Source organism: Lutra lutra, chromosome 2 (assembly GCF_902655055.1).
Source record: "Lutra lutra chromosome 2, mLutLut1.2, whole genome shotgun sequence".
In the NCBI taxonomy this organism is placed as follows: domain Eukaryota; kingdom Metazoa; phylum Chordata; class Mammalia; order Carnivora; family Mustelidae; genus Lutra; species Lutra lutra.
Window position 1 is genome coordinate 186382820 of NC_062279.1, and position 16905 is coordinate 186399724.

At 37.4% G+C, this 16905-nt stretch overlaps 1 long non-coding RNA gene across 1 annotated transcript; it reads right to left on the reverse strand.

The window, feature by feature from the left end:
• Nucleotides 1–1393: 1393 nt before the first annotated feature.
• Nucleotides 1394–3347, reverse strand: LOC125093740 (uncharacterized). Its single transcript, XR_007125328.1, has 2 exons — nucleotides 3314–3347; nucleotides 1394–1530 (listed from the first exon to the last, which is right to left on the reverse strand). It is a non-coding gene; the product is annotated as an uncharacterized LOC125093740 (long non-coding RNA).
• Nucleotides 3348–16905: the final 13558 nt, after the last annotated feature.

Consider the following 16905-nt stretch of genomic DNA (forward strand, 5'->3'; position numbering starts at 1 on the left):
TGGGAGCCAAGGAGGATGGCAAACCAGGAGGCCCGAACAGGCTGGGATCGGGGTTTTTAAGGTTGGTGGTGGCGACGCTCTCTCAGTTCTCACGTCTGGCTGGGACGCCCCTTATTCAGCCCCTAGGAAAGACTTCTGTGCCCCCCACCGACTGTGCGTGCCTCCGCCTCTGTAGAAGCACTTCTGTCCTGCTCACTCGTTCATCCCCAGCCCCCAGCACCAGCGAGGTGCCTATCAGAGCCGTAGTGATGTTGGTGTGCCCCAAATTCCTGCAAGGTCTGAGATCATTTAGGGAAATGCACTTACTTGGTGAAGCAGGTCTAGAAGAAAGGATTGCTGAGATTTGACCACACATACATTTCCAATAGGTCTGGAAGACTGTCCTGTGGATTTCCAAGCCCAAGATTACTCCTTTTTCTATGCGTTTCCGTCACTCCCTACCCATTGCCTTCTGATTTCTAGGGCGATGGCAGCTTGGCTATCCCCCTCCATGCTTTCCTTTACTTCCTAGGTAGAAATGTCCAGGAAGCAGCTTCTCCCAGGAATACTGGGCTGACACTGTTTTAATTTCCTTCTACAGAAGGAGGGAAGACTGATCTCATTTGACCTCCTTTCGAAAGGAACCTAGGAAAAGATAGAAAGGACATAATTAACGTTTTTTTTTAAAGATTTTATTATTTATTTATTTGAGAGAGAGACAGTGAGAGAGAGCATGAGCGAGAAGGTCAGAGGGAGAAGCAGACTCCCCATGGAGCTGGGAGACCGATGTGGGACTCGATCCCGGGACCCCGGGATCATGACCTGAGCGGAAGGCAGTCGTCCAACCAACTGAGCCACCCAGGCGTCCCATAATTAACGTTTCTTAAGAGACATCTTCCCATGCTATTTAATATAACACTCATGGCATCTCTGGGATATAAAAGTATTATGATTTTCATCTGATGATGCTTGGAGATGTTAAACTGCCCGAGGATATCAGCCTGTGAGGCAGGCCCCTCTGTGAAGACGTTCCTTCTCTAAGTTGGAGATTTTAATGAATTAGATGTGCACTATACCACCCACTATAGGCAAAGCATGCCCTTAAGGACTAGAACATTAAGTAACAGGAGGAACTTCCCTAAAAGAAATTAGAACTTGGTGAAGGACCCCAAATCCATACTCAAAGAGCTGTCTTACAAGGCAGGTTGGGATAGTCAGTAATGGAGGCAGGTATATAATCCTGACAGGTAATGTGAAAAAAAAAAATATTCACTACCTTTTTTTAAGTTATCTGTATTCAGATACATGTTCATGTATCTGATAAAGTTCATGATACAGTTCATGTTAGCACATGAACAAGGCTGGATTAGAGTCATGGTTCAGAATCAAGGATGGATGAGAGCAGATTCGAGTCAAGATTGCTTATGCTTTGATTTATTCCCAAAGTAGTAAAAAGGTAGTGCAAAGGCTGTCAGCGGATGGAGATGGCTCTGATTCCCCAGTCTTCCTTGGGTTTCGGAGGGGCACTAGAGGATAGCTAGCCTCAGCAGCCTGTGGGGAGTGAGATGTCAGTGAGAACAGAGAAGCCTGAAAATACTGGCCTCAATGCTTTTTATACCCCCTGGCAGGACAGCAAAAGAAACAACTTAGGTATTACAAGTGTTTTCTGAGTGAACCTGGCGGCTCTGAATGTCCTTGTACATGTCCCTCGGTGCACATGTGCAAGAGTTTTCACAGGTATATACTTAGAAGTAGAGGTATCATGGGAGAAAATCTGGTTAAACTCTGCTTGAAATTGTTTTCCAGTGTGTTATACCAATTTGCACTCCACCAGCACTGCATGAAATTTCCTTGCAAAAATCTTTACCAGTCTGGTGAGTGTGGCATCTCATTATGGATTTAATTTACAGTTTCCAGCATTAATGAGGGTGAGTGTCTTTCCACACATGTATTGGCCATCATTGCTTTCTCTTCAGTGAAATACCCATTTGTTTCTTGTCCCCATTGGGTTGTTAGCATTTTTTGGGTTTTTGTTTTGTTTTGTTTTGCCTTTTAAAAAAAATTACTCATTATAGGAATGCTTTCTGGAATTTTTTATAAAGATTTTATTTATTCATTTGACAGAGAGAGAGATCACAAGTAGGCAGAGAGGCAGGCAGAGAGAAAGGGGGAAGCAGGCTCCCTGCTGAGCAGAGACCTCAATACGGGGCTCCATTCCAGAACCCTGAGACCATGACCTGAGCCGAAGGCGGAGGCTTTAACCCACTGAGCCACCCAGGCGCCCCTGGACATTTTGTTGGTTAAATGTTTGGCAAATATTTTCTCCGTATTTATGGCTTATCCCCTACCTCTCTCTATATGAGTTATTTTTGAAAAAATGCTTAAGACAAGATGTGCAGACTAGTGGTCATGCCGTTACGTGACTTGAATGATAAGAGAAGACAGATGAGAGAATGAAGATAGACACTTTATTTACCCAGGAGCAAAGATTGGGGATTCCACAATTGACTCAATGAAATGAAGCTGGTGCCACAGGACCCCTCTGTCCAAAGAAGTTAGATCCCAGAATCTCTGCATGGGACACTTAACAATTCAGTTGCAAACGTTCCAATCTCTACCTAGAAGTTCACATTAGTTAAACTGAGCTTATACATCAGTTTGTACCATCAAGGGTAGAATGGCATCTAAAGTACTCCCACTTACTCTGTTCAAGTCAGAAAGTTTGATTCTGGGTACCATGCTGATTCCTCTCACCCATTATCTCTTGCATTCTTGATTGCAAATGGGCAACTGAAATTTGCTTTCTGCCCTAAACCTATAAGAATGAAGGCTCACTTTGATCACGGACCTATAGGTTAACAGGACCTGCTGGCCTGTGATAGGGATGTCCAGAAAAGTTGTCACGGAGGGCGTTAGAGAAGGGCTGAATGTCAGACAATGAAAGAGTCAGCAATAGAGACAAATCCAGTCAAGAAGTAGTTGGCATTAGAAAGTCCAGTCATAGGTAAAGAGACCCAGCTTTAGGAATTGAGAATTGGGGCAAGATCTAGAAGATTTAGAAGCTCTAGGCAAGTCAGTCATGCAATCCTTTAAATATTAATTAAGCACCTTCTAGGCTCCCTTGTAGCAGCTTGGGATATAGCAGTGACCAAGCCATTTAAAGTCTCTGCCTTTGTGGAGTTGACAGATTTTCAAGGAGATAAAGATAATAATATGATAAAACAAAACAATTTCAGATAGTAGTAAATACAATAAAGAAATTAAAACAAGATAATACATTAATAGAAGGTGACTGGGAGTTAAGGAAAAGATACTTGAAACAGGTTTATCTCACCTTGCCTCTCTGAGGAGATGCTATGTGATGCTTTAAAGATAAGAAGAAACCAGTCATGGGAAGAATTGTCAAAGAAGAGCCCAGGTGAAGGTATCATCAGGTACAAAGGCCCTGAGGCAGAAATAAGCCAGAAAGGTTAAAGAAGCAGAGGTCACTGGCACAGAGCGGGTGGGGTGTCGGTAGCTGAGGTCAGAGAAGTAGACAGGGTCAGATCCTGATCATTGAAGTCTCTTGGAGGACATGGCAAGGAGTTTGAATTTTTCTCTAAGTAAAAGAGCTTTTGGAAGATTTTGAATAATGGAGGTGATAAGATTTATATTTGAAAAAGATTACTCTGGCTTCAAAGGTGAGCAGGTTCTCAAGGACCCAAGTAGATGCAGGCAGAGTGATCAGGTGGGAGGACATTGCCGAAGTCCATACGAGAGCCATAAAAAGGGATAAAGGTCTAATACTTGCTACAACCTGGATGAACCTTGAAAATGTTTTGCTAAGTCAAAGAAGCCAGTCACAAAAGGCCACGTGTTGTATGAGGCAGCTCCACAGAAGCAGAAAACAAATGACTGGTTTCCAGGGCCTGGGGAGAGACAGAAATGGTGGCTAATAAGTAAGGGGGTTTCCTTTTAGGGTGATGAAAATGTTCTGGAATTAGACAATGGTGATGGCCGCACAGTGTTGTAAATACTAAAAACCATTGAATTCCACACATGAAGAGGATAAATTTTATGGTATGTGAATTATACCTCAATTTTCAAAGAAGAAAGAAATCCAGATCAGATACGATGATGGTGACCTCTTGGACTAGATGGTGGCAGTCTTCGCTAAAAATTTAGCACAGGAAAATTTTATCTGTTTTTGGCATGAAATATCTGAAATTTGTTATTTAATTCCTGGGTGTTCTTTTTAAAAAAGATTTTTATTTATTTATTTGATAGAGAGATGCAGAGAGAGCACAAGCAGACAGAGGAGCAGGTAGAGGGAGAAGGAGAAGCATGCTCCTCGCTGAGCAGGGAGCCTGATGCAGGGCTTGGTCCCAGGACCCTAGACTCATGACCTGAGCCAAAGGCAGACGCTTAACCGACTGAGCCACCCAGGCACCCCTAATTCCTGGATGTTCTTGGCAACCATGAGATCCTCCTCTCCCACTTTTTGAAGACATTCACTTAAGCCATGTTTGCATCAATGGCTATGCTATAGTCACTAGCTTTGATTTTTTTTTTTTTTCTTTTCAGGTCAGGAAATACTTCATTTACACCCAGATGGAGAACCTTTGTCTTTATGGTCACTTTGATATAACTGTTAACTATGAATATTGTCATTATCTAAAACATGGAAAGTAGATTCTATTTGTGAAATAATGACAACTTGAATATTTTATAGGACGTTCGTTCGTTCACTCATTTGTTCATTCATTCAGTGAGCATTTATTAAATCAGTGTCAGCTATAAGAGTTATAGACTCACAAAATGCTGAAAAGTCTGTGTCTTGTTTTGTCTTCTCTAAGACCACTTATCTAAGACCACCTGTCATCCATCTTCTTTACTTCCGGTTACTTGCTGCCTGTACTCATGTAGGATGAACCTTTGTCTATGAATTTTCCCAGCACAGTCTAGGGAAGGTTGACATGCAGACTGAAAGCAGCACAGGTTTATCTCCAAGTCTTTAGAGATAAATTCCTTTCAAGAAAAGTAATAAGAGAATTTTTTTTAAGGCAAAAGTCAATAACTTTTTGTGATCACATCAATGCCCACAGGGCTAGATTCTTCACATGATAGATGTTCTGAGGGCAAAACCATTGCAGAAAAGCAGAACTGTTACTGCTAATTTGAAACATGCTGATAAAAAAAAAATTCAATCAGTTGATGGCAGAATCTCTTCTTTGTTCCTTAAATTGCAATTAAAATATTAATACATACTAATGAAAGATTTATTAGATTTTCTTGACATATTTATGAATCACATCAGGGCAAAGCTGGCAGAAAAACAGACACTTCAAGACATATGAGGTTTTATAAAAACAGAACCTACAATTAAATGATAGCTATAAAAATAAAAGGGCAGATAAAGTAAATTTTATTATTTCTATATAGTAAACTGTAAAACCAGTTTTTTGTTTGTTTGTTTTTTAATTTTATTTTTTATAAACATATAATATATTTTTATCCCCAGGGGTACAGGTCTGTGAATCGCCAGGTTTACACACTTCACAGCACTCACCATAGCACATACCCTCCCCAATGTCCATAATCCCACCCCCCCCTCAACCCCCCTCCCCCCATCAACCCTCAGTTGTTCTGTGAGATTAAGAGTCACTTATGGTTTGTCTCCCTCCCAATTCCATCTTGGTAAAACCAGTTTTTAATCACCAGATGGTTTTCAATCTTTTTAAAAATGAATTAAAACATTATTGTATTTTCTAAAGATATCTGGTACTTATGAAAAAATACATAATTTCCTTACATAGACATGTTCAAATAAAAAATCTTATTGCATTTGGTCAAAGGTAATTGAAAGAAAGAGAAGAAAATGGTATAATTTGATCGTTCTAAAAAATGTTAAAATAATCAAAAGAGACCTGGAGTAAGTTTCTGAATATAAAAATTAGTGACATTTCAGTTAGTCTCATAAAAGGAGCAATCACTACTCATTTTATCTCTAGTGTCTCAAATACTTTTAGCTCTGATTTTTTAAGTGGATTATGCAGACACAAAATGCTGCAAGTTGTATATATATGTATGTCATACTGCTCTAAGTTAAATACTAGTTGATATTATTTTAAGAAATTTCTGAAAAGAATAAAATTAGCCAATGCCACGTCTTTGTTCATTTGTAATCAAATCCCTTTCTTTCAAAAATGAACCACAGGTTCTTTTCCTATGTTTTCACCCATTAGTATATTTTCAGATATAAGCTCCTTTCAATCTTACAGAGTTTCAACCCTAATTTGAAGAGTTTTTAAACAGCTTAGGGGAAAAAAGCAGAAATAGACAAGATAATAGATTTACTTCTTAGAGAAAATTGAAAAATAAAGTGAAGACAATGACTGCCTTAACGGAGTAGGTTTCCAAGCAGGTCACCCTGTTATTCTCTGTCATCTATATGTTTAATGTCTATTGGTTCAATTGCCAACAGTTGATCTGTAGCAATTGTCATTGGTCAATCAAAATCAACCTGAACTTCCTTTTCTCACCCTTCTATCTCCTTGTACTTTCATTCTCTTAAAAATATATCAAGGAATTGCCTCCAACTCCTGTCCTATCTACCACATCATAATTCTATACTGGACAAAGCATTGGAGACAGATATATCTGGAGACAGATATTCCTCCTCTGATCACTTGATAATAAATAGCACTCTTCTACTTCTCAGCCCTTCCTACCTCCTTTACACAGCTTGACTTTTCCTCCTTAGCACTTACTACCACATGACCACCTGGTAAACCTTACTAGATAACTCTGTCAATATAGTTGCTGTTTTGTTTATGATCTGTCTCCCTTTATGGAAAAGACAACTCCAAGTCGGGACTTTAATCTTTATCAGTTTAAAGACACATATTTTGGGGCATCTGGGTGGCTCAGTTGGTTAAGCATCCAACTTTTGATTTCAGTTCAGGTCTTGATCTCAGGGTCATGACTTTAAGCTCCAAGTGGGGTGTGGAGCCTATTTGGAAAAAAAAAAAAAAAAAGGCAGACTTATTTTATATTCACTTCCATATTATTCTATTGTCTCTTGTTCTTGGTGTTGTTGAGAGTTCCTGGCACATAGTGGGCACTAAAATTTTATACACACACACACACACACACATATATATATATACAACATATATATATATATATGAATAAGGGAATAATATAATTTGTAAAATTTTTATTTATAATATTGTATAATCTTTAAGCATATATCTCACTCTGTAAATGATGATACACCCTTAAATCATAGGGGAATAATGAAGAGATCCTTCACTGTGTAGAGCATTGCTTAGAATCTTCCTGGGTTCTGTTTCCTATTTTCTTCTACTCAGTTTGGGAGACTTCAGAACCCAGAATTTTTTTTAAGTCAATAAACATATGGTAGAAAATAAAAATAAATGTAGAAATCTTGTTTGGCACTGGGACGATCTCTCCAGAAGAGCAGGAATCCTTGGAGGCAGTAAGACCTCGGGATTGAGAACCAGAGCAGTACAGCTGGACTAACTTAACTGGCTTTGTGTCATGGTCACACCACCACCAGCTGGAAGATCTGAGATGATAACTGACCTTTGAAAGGTCCAGCTTTTATGATTCATAAGAGTGTATAATTTTTTGCCTGCATGACATACCTTCCTTTGGAAGACCGGCACTTCCCTCTTTTGTAAGACTCATACAATTCAAGGGACAATCCCTGGACTGGCACAGGGGCTATGGCAAAGGCTTTCTTTTTCTCTGGGAGTCTGACATAGATCATGGGAGCTACATGGAGAGGGGCTGTCTTAGAACGATACCAAGTTGTGATGAGAAATGAAGAAAGAAAACAAGAGAGAAGAGATCAAAATTGTTTTATGTGCTGACATTCAGTCATGCCTGAAGAAAGGTTCATCCTTTGGCCTGCAGAATGAGGCAAGTCAGAATTTTCCATCTTCCTTTTAAGTTGGGTGTCTAAAAATTTCAGTAGTAACTGGCACAAAATAAGTGCACCGTAAGTTTTACTGTGTTGGTGATGGTAAGCAAGTGGAGGAGGAAGAGATGCCTTCAAATAGAAGAGAGGGTTTTGAAAACTTCTGAGGTTTTTCTCCATTTTATTTATTTTTTAATTTTATTTATTTATTTTTAAAGATTTTATTTATTTATTTGACAGACAGAGATCACAAGTAGGCAGAGAAGCAGGCAGAGAGAGAGGAGGAAGCAGGCTCCCTGCTGAGCAGAGAGCCCGATGCGGGACTCGATCCTAGGACCCTGGGATCATGACCTAAGCCGAAGGCAGAGGATTTAACCCACTGAGCCACCCAGGCGCCCCGGTTTTTCTCCATTTAAAAAAAAATCTCACCATGAAGGGTGGCAATGTCGAGAATAGGAGGAACAGACGTAAAAAAAGGAGAATCCGTTTTCTTGCATGAAATTCTCAAGACCTAGACCCACCAGTTCTTTGGAAAGGCAGAAGAAGGAGATGGAACAAACAACTACAATGGTATGTACATACCATCCAGACTTCTCTCAATAAGCACAGGACTCAAGCCCCCATAATGTTTTTAAACTTTCTATTTTGAAATAATTATAGATTCAAAGAAGTTCTTTTTACAAAAAAGTATACGGACAGGTCCTATGTGTTCTTTATTTAGTTTTCCCCAAAGGCAACATCTTGCATAACTATAGGACAATATTAAAATCAGGAAAGTGGGGCGCCTGGGTGGCTGAGTCCTTAAGTGTCTGCCTTTAGTTCAAGTCATGATCCCAGGTTCCTGGGATCAAGCCCGGTGTTGGGCTCCCCGCCCAGCGGGAAGCCTCCTTCTTCCTTTCCCACTCTCGTTTTCTCTCTCTCTGTCAAATAAATCAGTTTAAGAAAAAAAACCACCCTAAATAAATAAATAATAAAAGAAAATCAGGAGGGGCACCTGGGTGGCTCAGTGGGTTAAGCCTCTGTCTTTGGCTCAGGTCAAGATCTCAGGGTCCTGGAATTGAGCCCCGCATTGGGCTTTCTGCTCTACAGGGAGCCTGCTTCCCCCTCTCTCTCTGCCTGCCTTTCTGCCTACTTGTGATCTCTCTCTCTGTCAAATAAATAAATATTTCTAAAAATAAAATAAAATCAGGAAAGTGACATTAATACAGTCCTTAGGACTTATTCAGATATTCTGTTTTGTGTGTGTGTGTGTGTGTGTGTGTGTGTGTGTAGTTCTACACAATTTTATCAAATGCATTAATTCTTTTTTCTTTTTAAGATTTTATTTATTTATTTGACAGAGAGAGAGACAGTGAGAGAGGGAACACAAGCAGGGGGAGTGGGAGAGGGAGAAGCAGGCTTCCTGAGGAGTAGGGAGCCTGATGCAGGGCTCAATCCCAAGACCCTGGGATCATGAACCTGAGCCGAAGGCAGATGCATAATGACTGAGCCACCCAGGGGCCCCCAGATGCATAAATTCTTATATCCACCACCAGGATCAAGACATAACAATTCCATCACCACAAAGCTCCCTATGCTACCCCTGTATAGTCATACCCAGCCCCCACATCCTCATTCTAAATCCTAGCAACCATCTGTTCTTCCTTTATATTATTATTTTAAACATGTTATATAAGTGGAATCATATAGTATGTTACCTTTGGAGAATGGCTTTTTAAAAACTCAATAATTCCCTTCGGATCCTTCCAAGTTGTATCCTTAGTATGTTCCTTGTATTATATTCTGTTTAGCCATTCAACTGTTGAAGGGCAGCCAGGTTTTGGTTATAAACAAAGCTGCTCTGAACATTTATGTACAAGTATTTGTGTTGACATAACTTTTCACTTATCTGGGATAAATGCCCAAGAATGCAGTTGCTGGGTCATATGGTAAGAGCTTATTTAATTTTTGTAAGAGATTGACAAACTATTTTCTAGAATGGCTGTATCATATTACTTTCCCATCAGCAGTGGGTGATACAATTTCTCTGTATCCTTTCTAGCATTTCTTGTTGTCATTATGTTTTATTTTAGCTATGCTGATGCTGTATAATGATATCTTCTTGTGGTTTAAATGTGCACTTCCCTAAGAGATATTGATGTTGGGCATTTTTTCATTTCCTATTTGCCATCTGTATGTTCTCGTCAATGAAATGTATGTTCATGTTTCTTGCTCCTTTTTTGTTTTGTTTTGTTATTGGGTTTTAAGTGTTCTTTATACATTCTAGATACAGGGTATTATGTGGAATACATGATTCACAAATATTTTCTTTCAGTCTGTAGCTTGGCTTTTCATCGTCTTCACAAGATCTTTCACAGAGCAAAAGTTACAATTTTTTTTAAAATTTATTTTAAGTAAACTCCATGCCATGTACGGGGCTCAAACTCACAACCCTTAGATCAAGAGTTGCATGTTCTACTGACTATGCCAGCCAGCTGTCCCACAAAGGTTTTAATTTTGATGAGGTCCAGTTTATCCCATTTTTCCTTTTATGGATCATGCTTTTGGTGTCACATCTGAAAGGAAGTTTTTCACCCACTCTAGGTTCTGAATGTTTTCACTATGTTTTTTCCTAAAAGTTTTATAGTGTTATATTTTATATTTAAGTCTGTGATTAATTTTAAATTAAAGTTTACATAAGGTATAAGGTTTAAGTCAAGGTTTTGTCCAATTAGATGGACGGATAGATGTCCAATTGCTCCTCCACCATTTTATGAAAAGGCTTTCATAACCTTTTATTTTTTAATAGATTTTATTTATCTGTTTGAGATAGAGAGAGTGAGAGAGCACATGCGCTTGGGAGTAGGCAGAGGGAAAGGGAGAAGCAGACTGAGAGAGAGCCCAAGAGAACCCAACCCCGGGCTCAATCCCAGGATTCTGGGATTATGCCCTGAGCCAAAAGTAGATGCTTAACTGAGCCACCCACGCACCCGGCTCTTGTAAACTCTTGAAAACGTTAGGTTACTTTCTAATGTGTTTTCATCCTTTTGGTATTTTCAAAGCTATTTAGAAAGTAGGATAGCCACTTTTATTCAAAAGTCACTTCTGGATAATCTTGTTTGTGTTGATTTGATTTTACTGTAGTTTTTGAAAGTCGTTTTTGTTGACAGATCAATTGCATCTCATTACATTTCAGGAAAAGGAACAGCAGCACCCTCCCCCCTCATCCTCTCTCCTCCTGCCCCACAAGAGCATACTTAAAAAAGGTATGACCTTTTCCAAACTGAGAAAAATTGTTGCTTGTAAAAGTAATACCCGAACCTCAAGGTTCCCATCATTTAACATTGTTTCTTCTTCCTCGCAAAACCTGGCATTTACATGGAAGTTAATGAGATTTCAGAAACATCAATGCTTCAAGTGCTACATGGAAATTATTTTCAAAAAACCCATGTATGCAGCAAGTCAGCTGATAATAGGAGATCAAAACATATGCTGGGACATGACTTCATTTACAAGAAAACATACTCAGTTGAGAACCTGAAAATGTCAAAAGAAAGACCTGTACATTCATTCCTTCTGCTAACTGGAAAACTACTGGAAAGTGAATATGGGCCTGCGTATGGAAAATTTCAGTATCTTTTCCCCTGAAAACATCACAAAGACCTCTGCAGTCCTCGGGAAAATTTCAGCAGGTTTGCATTACCCTAGAGAAAGAAATCAATCCATCCAAAGACAGGTGACTGTACATAATGCTGCTGCACACATGCATATCCTTTTGCTAATTACCTCTTCGATATGACCGTGATAGAGTAGTATCAGATAGTATGCTTGGGGCTTTGAAATTCAATATGGTTGCATTCCTATGATTTATGGCTACAAATCTGACCATTTCTTCAGGAACATATGCCTGTGGAAGGAATAATAATAATTATTATTAATATATATAAATATAATTTATATATATATATTATTATAGATACTGTATATTATATATATAATTTCACAGAAGAAGAAGTAGTTGTATAAAAAGATAAAAAGAAATAAAACAAAAAGGTAATTATGGTTGTTTTTATTTTCTCTCATTTTCATATATTGTACAATGTGGTTAAATTACTTTTTCTAATTAGAAATACATGTACATATTATAAGATCATCAAGCTACATACCCTGAGCACTTTGTTTTTTTGGTTTTGGGGTTTTTTAAAGATTTTATTTATTTGACAGAGAAAGAGAGCACGCACGCAGAAGGAGTGGCAGGCAGAGGGAGAAGGAGAAGTAGGCTCCCCACTGAGCAGAAAGCCCAACCTGTAGGGTTCCATCTCAGGATCCTGGGATCATGACCCAAGGGGAAGGCAGACACTTAGCCAACTGAGCCACCCAGACACCCTTGCACTGAACACTTTGAATTTTCTTATATATAATTTCCCAAAAAGGTACTAAAAATAGAGTAAATGAAATGTATGTGCAAAACACACTACCAATAAATCAACTTTGTTGTATTTCTTTTTCTTTTTAAGATATATCTTGAAGTAATTTCTATACCCAATGTGGGGCTTGAACTTACAACCCTGAGATCAAGAGTCTCATACTCCTGCCAGGCACTCCTTGTTATTTTTCTTGAGGGAAAAAAAAAAAAAAAAAGATTTGAGAGACACACCAATTAAAGGCAATGTGTGAAATTTGTTTAATACTAATTTAAACAAATCACATATATATAAATAATTAGGGGATTTGAAACTAGATATTTGGTAGTATTAAGGAATTGTTGTTATACTTCTAATGCATATATAATTTACATGCAACAGAACATACAGATCTTAAGTGCTCAGTATGTCAAGCTTTAACAGTTGTATCCCCTTTAATAATTTGGTATCTACCACCCAAAATAAGATGTAGATGTAGAACATTCTCATGACCCCAGAAAGTTCTCTTCTGTTCCTTTCCAGTTAATAGTCACCCACTCTTACCTCAGGGCAACCAATTTCTGGCTCCTAACACCACTGACTAATTTTGCCTATTAAACTTCATATAAAAGGAATCATACATGAATATACTCTTCTCCATCTGGCTTTTTATTTTATTTTTTTACAAAACATTAGATTCACCCATTCTGAGTGTACAGTTGAATAACTTCTAGTAAATTTACCCAGATGAGCAATTATATAACCTAGTTTTAGAATATTTTCATCATCTCAGTAAGATCCTTCATGTTCATTTTCGAGTAATGCCCAAACCCACACCCAGGCCAGGCAACTCCTAATTTATTTTCTCTCTTCACACATTTGCCCTTTCAGGAAAATCCGTATAAATTGTCTCCTATAATATGCAGCCCTTTATATATGGCTACCTTCACTTAGCACACTATCTTTGAGTCTCATTAATATTATAGTATAGATGTGTGCCACATTGCCTTTTATTGACTAAATAATATTCCATTGTGTGGATATACTTTATTTTATTTACCCATTCATTTTTTTCAATCCATTCATTTGTTGATGAGCATTTTGGGTTGTTTCTGTTTTTTGACTAGCATGAAAAATGCTGCTATGAGTACTCATTGGTAAGTCTTTGTTTTCACATATGTTTTCATTTATCTTGGGTAGACAAGTAGAAGATGAATTATTGGCTCATATGGCACAATTATGTTTAATTTTTTAAGAAACAGTCAAACTGTTTTCCAAAGTAGTTACATAATTTTACATTCCCACCAGCAACGTATGAGTGTTTTAGTTCCTTCATATCCTTGCCAACATTTGCTATTGTCTTTTTGATTACAGCCATTCTAGTGGGCACTTTGATTATCCCAGAAGCATGGAAAACTACTTAAAGACATTGTAACCAAATTGTATTAAATCATTAGCATTATTTTCAATCTCTTCAAGAGAATAAATAACTTGCCCAGATAATAGATGAATAAATAAGAAAGAAACATTATCTTTGGATATAGACTTCTAATGTATTATTTTTGTTCTCATTTATTAGAATCTAGTTTTTATATTTATTAGTGATACCACAACTGCCAACTATCAGCATTCTCATCTATAATGGTTGCCATTTTTAAAAACCACAGTAAGACCCTCCAGAAAGGACATCATCTAGATCCAGTCACACAAGATAACTGATCATTTTTATTAGGTCAGAGGACAGTCCAAAGAAAATAGTTCATTCTAAGTATCATCTCTCCCCGTTATTAACATTCTCTTGGGAACAGAGAAGGGTCCCCTTGCCTGTCTGGAGCTTTAATAGGAGACTTTCATTTCCAGGCACACATAGTACTCATTTAAAACTTATAAAGATATCAAGTGGATAATGTCTCTTTTCTTCCCAAGGCTTGATTGATTATTTAATTCTGTGACTTTCTACTTTGTGAAGATAGGATTTCGGGAGAGTAATTTTAATTCCCTAAGTCTGAGATAGAATTGAAGTGTTGCCTTTTTCATTATTAATCTCAAAATCTTGAAATTCATTTGACTCATTTTTTTTAATCTTATCTACAAAAAATGACACACTCCAGGCATCCTGGATTATTTAATTTTATCCTGTACAACTGTAGATTTATGATTTGTACTGAAGCTCAATGAATTGTAAGTGATTATGGTAAATGTAAATGGCTCTAGACAGTCCCCAAATCCTGTATCTCCTTAAATGAAGGATTCTTAAACATCACAAAAGGCCCTGAAATTATATACCGGTCATGCGTTATATTAAAAACAACATCTGCGAAATGTCTATTTCCAGAAGCCTTTTTTGTTTATGAATAAGCTTCCTGCAGATTTAAGTATCTAAATTTCCCTTGATTTGGTAACCATTATCTAAAAATTATTTACTATTTTTCCCTCAATCTCTTAGGGGATCTTTTAAGTTCATAGTATTGAATTACTACATGTAAATGACTGTTCTTTTCAAAACTTTCCATACATTTTTTTTTTTTTTTTTAAGTAAAGACCCTCAAAAGCACTTTCTTTTCATGGTACCAAAAGTTCCAGCTGGGGCATCTCGGTGGCTCAGTTGGCTAAACTTGTGACTCTTGGTTTCAGCTCGGGTCATGATCTCAGGGTCATGAAATCGAGCTCCACGTTGGGCTCTGTGTGTGGAGCCTGCTTAAGATTCTCTCTCCCTATCCCTCCATTCACATGTACTTTCTCTCAAAATAAAATAAAACATTTTTAAAAAGTCCTAGTTAAGCCTCACATTTTATTTTCATATTTGGATGTTTCTCATGGGTGTGTCATGCCCAAGGCAAGATTCAGCTATATATGAAGAATAAAGCATGTCTCCACATAAATGATTAAGAGATGTTGTATGTGAAATTGAGAAATAAACCAACAACAGTAATTTTTGTTCCAACTGCTTTTTTGAATATTCATTTTTTATAAGCTCTATTTAGACTGTCTCACTACTTGCAAGTGACAAAAGATTAGCTAGTGGATAAGTAACGGGTTCACTAAAAAATAGACTGAATTTTGTTAGGGAATTATTTAGTGAGATTCACAAGTTTGTAATTTTATAAGATCTCAAGATACATCCTGTGGAATGTTGAGGGTCCACAGAGTTACTATGAACATTTTATAGCTGAGAACAATGAAGTTCAGGGAAATTAAGTGATTTTCTCAAGTCTGATTCAAACCAGGTCTAACAAAAAAAAAACCTGTTTCCTTTCCGCCGTATGTGGGGCTTTAAGCACTGACACTGAGCAAACATTCTGGGCGTAGGTGATATTGGCCCTTTTTAATTCAAGTTTGAGCTCTACAGTGAAAATAATGGAAGAGTCCACAAACTCATAACTGCAATTTTAAAATCCAAAAAGCCCCAAGCTAGGTTTCATAACTCATTTGGCAGTGAAACCTAACATAAGCTAAATTAATTTGGTAGCAAAACTTGGCCTGAAATATAAAGACTACTCATAACCATTTATTTATATCATTTATATCATTTTGTGTGAATTTTCAACATTTTGTAGCATAAATATTTATTTGTTCATTACAGGATTCTTTCCAAGACCAAATGGCAGTTGTTTTGTAATATACTGTAAATATATGGTGTTACTTTTCAAAAGTCTAAAAAATTTTGAACTGACACACATCTAGCTCCATGGGTTTTAGACAGGAATTATAGACCTTAACAATAAATAATAATAACAACAACAACAACAACAATGATAGTAAATTTCTATAGTTTTATCTAACCTTATGGGTTTGTTTTTTTTAAGATTTTATTTATTTTTTAAGGAATCTCTACATCCATCATGGGACTCAAACTTACAATTCTGAGATCAAAAGTCTCTTGCTCTACTGACTGAGCCAGCCAGGTATCCCTCACCTTATGTTTTTTACAAAATGATTATATGTACATGTATATGTATGATTATATATACATACATATTATATATAATTGTTATATATATCAGATTACATATATACAATTACACATAGCATTTGTCGTCATAATGTGAATATTTTCTATTTTCTTTTTTTTTAAATTTTTTAAGATTTCATTTATTTATTTGTCAGAGAGAGAGAGAGGCACAAGCAGAGGGAGTGGCAGGCAGAGCAGGCAAAGGGAGAAGCAGGCTCGCCGCTGATGTGGGGCTGGATCCCAGGACTCAGGTATCATGACTGGAGACACTTACCCGACAGAGCCACCCAGGTGTCCCCTTCCTAACTTCTTTAAATAGGTTTGCCCTGTTTACCTATTCAGAAAGAAGGAAAGCATGACTAAACTCTTGACTTCATGATGTCTTTTGGATAAATGTATATCTGACATCAAACTGAGTTTTAACTTCTTGAATAGGATATTAGTTCAAACAGAAACAGAGAACACTATTTTGTATATATGAGTGCCTGTGTCTGTGTTTCTTCTTTCTGAGCTTTTCTTAAATCTAGGCCTCTCTGGTGATTTGATTTAAATAGGGATGGCATTAAATTTTTATTTTGTTGTCTTAATACAATCAGACTACTGTAATAAATTAAGGGCCTTAGTGACCAGTATTATGATTCCAGCAGATACTAAGAAAATGACAGGTC